The sequence below is a fragment of the Triticum dicoccoides genome, chromosome 6A (genome assembly GCF_002162155.2).
Source record: "Triticum dicoccoides isolate Atlit2015 ecotype Zavitan chromosome 6A, WEW_v2.0, whole genome shotgun sequence".
In the NCBI taxonomy this organism is placed as follows: Eukaryota; Viridiplantae; Streptophyta; class Magnoliopsida; order Poales; family Poaceae; genus Triticum; species Triticum dicoccoides.
The window spans coordinates 154637889-154641979 of NC_041390.1; positions in this window are offsets into that span (position 1 = coordinate 154637889).

The window sequence follows — 4091 nt, forward strand, 5'->3', positions numbered from 1 at the left end:
CCCTAGATTGGATCTCACTGGTACAAAAGGTTGCAACGGTGGAAAAGTGGTTTCGTGGCTCCCCTGGAAGTTTTTCGGATATTTGAGAATATATAGGATGAAGATCTAGGTCAGGGGGTCACCGAGGGGCCCACAAGGTCGGGGGGCGTGCCCTTCACCCTTGTGGCCGCCTCGTGGCTCTTCTGACTTGCACTCCAAGTATCCTGGGTGTCTTCTGGTCCAAGAAAAATCACTGCGAAAGTTTTATTCCGTTTGGACTCCGTTTGGTATTCCTTTTCTGTGAAACTCTAAAGTAAGGAAAAATAGAAACTGGCACTGAGCTCTAGGTTAATAGGTTAGTCCCAAAAATGATATAAAATAGCATATTAATGCACATAAAACATCCAAAACAGATAATATAATAGCATGGGACAATAAAAAATTATAGATACGTTAAAGACCTATCAGGCATCCCCAAGCTTAATTCCTACTCGTCCTCGAGTAGGTAAATCTATATCTATATCTATACCTACTAATAAAGTAAGGTGCGTTTCATCAAATTTTTAATCCGTTCACCCATATTATTATTGTTGATGATGTTCTGACCAAGGTGGTACTAAATTTTATGTTGGAAAGATTATTCGGACGTGTTCTGGTTGTTATTGGGCCTTCTGCATCGCCGTTCTTGTACACCGTTGATTTCACCGGAGATCCGTCTGCACTGCACGTGCTCCACCGCCTGCCGGAATTTTGCCTGGCCTCTGGCACAAACTATTGTCTCGTCAGTTTATACATCTACCATTAACAGCGATGATTACATGCCTCGAGAAGTCAATTCTGTATGTTAGTTTGTGTTCCTGCTGTAAGGAACTCCTAATGGTTTCCAAATAATGGAAACCAGAGAGAAACTTAAGCATGACAAGCAAGACTTTTAGAAGTCGCAGCTATATCAGAAGCTGATCATTCGCTTGAAAGACATGACAACTAAGTACTGGTAACTCTTGTTTTCACTTCTGTTTCTTCCAAATCCACAACCACCAAAGCCTGCTTCTGTTCTGTAATTAGTATTTCCACTTGCTTTCAGGGATTTACATAGTCACCTGATTTCGTGGTTACCTCTAGTTGTAGCCAACACACAACAACAATTGGCACATCAGATTTAGGGAGGCCAGATCTGGTGGCAGGTTCAACATCCAAGAATAAGAGTTTTCATCAAATCTGGGCATAACAACAATACCATGTATCGAAGAAAGTTGTATGCCACGGTATCTCTCTGAAAGGTAATTGCCAATGTTAAACAGTTTTTTGGTTATGCCATGTAAGCATCAGAAGCAATATATTCTTTTAACTAAGATCTTTTACAGAAAGCAAAGCATTACTATTGTCTAAACCTATGTAGTTCCTAAGCTGAACAAACTATACTTTATGATTGAGCACGGGGCCGTCCGGTGCACGGATATTGATGCTATAAGAAGGAACCCCTCGACCACAATTAGATCGCATCGCAAGTTTCTTGCCCAACACATCGCCGTGCTGCAAGTTTCCTACATGGCCGTTCTTGTACACCGTTGATTTCGCCGGAGATCCTTCTGCATCACCGTTCTTGTACACTGTTGATTTCACCGGAGATCCGTCTGCACTGCACGTGCTCCACCGCCTGCCGGAATTTCGCCTGGCCTGAGGTACAAACTATTGTCTCGTCAGTTTATACATCTACCATTAACAGCGATGATTACATGCCTCGAGAAGTCAATTCTGTATGTTAGTTTGTGTTCCTGCTGTAAGGAACTCCTAATGGTTTCCAAATAATGGAAACCAGAGAGAAACTTAAGCATGTTCCAGAGATCTCACCTTTGGTAGCACCAATAAGGATGAATAATGGTCTGATAAATATCTAAAATATGCACCAGCTGATAGCTACTGCAGGGCATCATCTTTTTCATGCTTCCTCATCTAGATTCGGGTAGCTTACTACAAGTCTAGAACATGTATCAGCTAAGAACTATATAATCTGTACGAATAGTTTGCACTTTTTTGGCCTGATAGATTAGCCAAAATTAGGCTATCTGGAGATGAAATATATACACACAAGAGAACAATGATTTATCTATGAATATGTATTTATAAACACACCAGAGAACAATGGTTTATATATGCATATATCATTAGCCAAAGGTGCATGGACAATGATTTATCTATGGTTTTTGATTAATGGAAAGGCCTTCTCAGTTTGAAAAACCTACTGATCTATAATTGAAAAGGTCTCTATTTTAGTTTATTTTTGTAAGATCTAGAATTGAAAAGGTCTCTGTTTAAGTTTATTTTTGTAAGACCAGTGCTATATGGTTCGGCTCTACATCTCTGTACTTAATTGGCTGAATGTCTGCATTAGTGGTTGAGAACTTGAGATCAGTGCTATATGGTCCCTGCAGCCTTTCTTAGCAGTAAATAGTAGTGATATATAAGTAAAAAGTAAACCAATACATACAAGTAACAGAAGCAAGTCTTTCTTAGCATGAGCATGAGAAGGCTTCTATTTAAATACAGTTTTTTATGGAAGTAGTTCATCTAAATTTGTACTTATTGAATTGACTATTTTCATGTCAAGATCCAATAGCCTGTTGTTAGTTAATGCTTTATTTATATTTTCTTCTAACAAAACTAATGTATGTTTCCAGGGAAACAATGGCTCGACGCCGCCAGGTCGCAGCACAAAATTTGACTGGTCCCAGCAAAAAAAAGAACAGTTACAGCAAAAGAAAATCGCCATCGCGGTCACAGGTACTATATGGTTCCACTCTATGTCTTTGTAGTTATTCTAAAGGTGTGCATTAGTGGTTGGTTGTGATTGCATGTTATAACAGTGACTAGAACTTGATGGAAATTTGCTAGAGGAGTTGCAACAGCCTTGATGAAATATTAGTTTTATTATTCCTTCTTGATTTTAGACAATAACAGTAGATAATCTAAATCCTTCTACTGTAGCAGTACCTGTAATAGAGCAACTTTTCTGTAAAAATATATATAGTAAGTTTTCATATTATACCAGTAAGAAGAAATTGGTACAGGAATTGCAATAGTCTTGATCAAGTATTTTTTATTATTCCTTCTTGATTCAACTTTGTAATAATCCCAAATATTGTTTGAACAATATGACTGGAACGTTTAACTATTCTTTTTCTTGCCATTGCAGAAAGTGGATGACAACACTGAATTTACCATTGTTAGGGATTTTGATAACCGGCCTTCAAAAAAAACGAAATGTATGGAATCCAGTGTTTTGGAGCAATCACCTACGTCACCAATCATCTCAACATTACCTCCACTATCAGAAAGTTTTGTATCGATGGTTCCTTAGTCGGATAATCAGACAAATAGTGATCCATTACCAGCACCTTCGTCGCCAACTAGATCGACATTATCTCCAAATGCTGAATTGCCCCTGAATGAAGGAAATATTTCACTAGATGATGATAAGCAAGAAGAGAAAGCTGAATTGCCCTTGAATGAAGCAAATATTTCAGTACATGATGATAATCAAATAGAGAATTATGAATTGCCCTCGAATCAAGGAAATATTTCATTAGATGATGACAAGCAAAAAGAGGAACATGAAACATATGACTATCTCCCACAAGGTATTATTTTGTTGTTATTGAGTATATTATTATTAGTCTATGTGCACCGTTAATCCATATTTACACACAGATTAAACTTTCTGCACATTATACATTGACCGACCGTGATGTATGTGCTCATATAGCAATAGAAACATCTTTTGAAAAACAATTGCTGGTGAAGATAGATGAAATATCTGTGAAACAACATGAAATGATGTGCCTGCTAAATGAAAAAGAGTGGCTAAATGATGATGTAAGTATCCTTACTTACAAGGAAAAAGTCCCTGATTATTGATATCCATCAGTAATGTTTTTCAAAAAAATTATAGGTAATCAGCGCATATATATGTTGTATAAAGGACCAAGTACATGTCCAGAATGATAGTAAAGTATATTTTGAGAATCCCTTTGTTACCACACTGTTAAAACGGGATGGCAAGCTTGGAATACACGAAGATGATACCTTTATGACAGAGATTGTCAAAACCTATG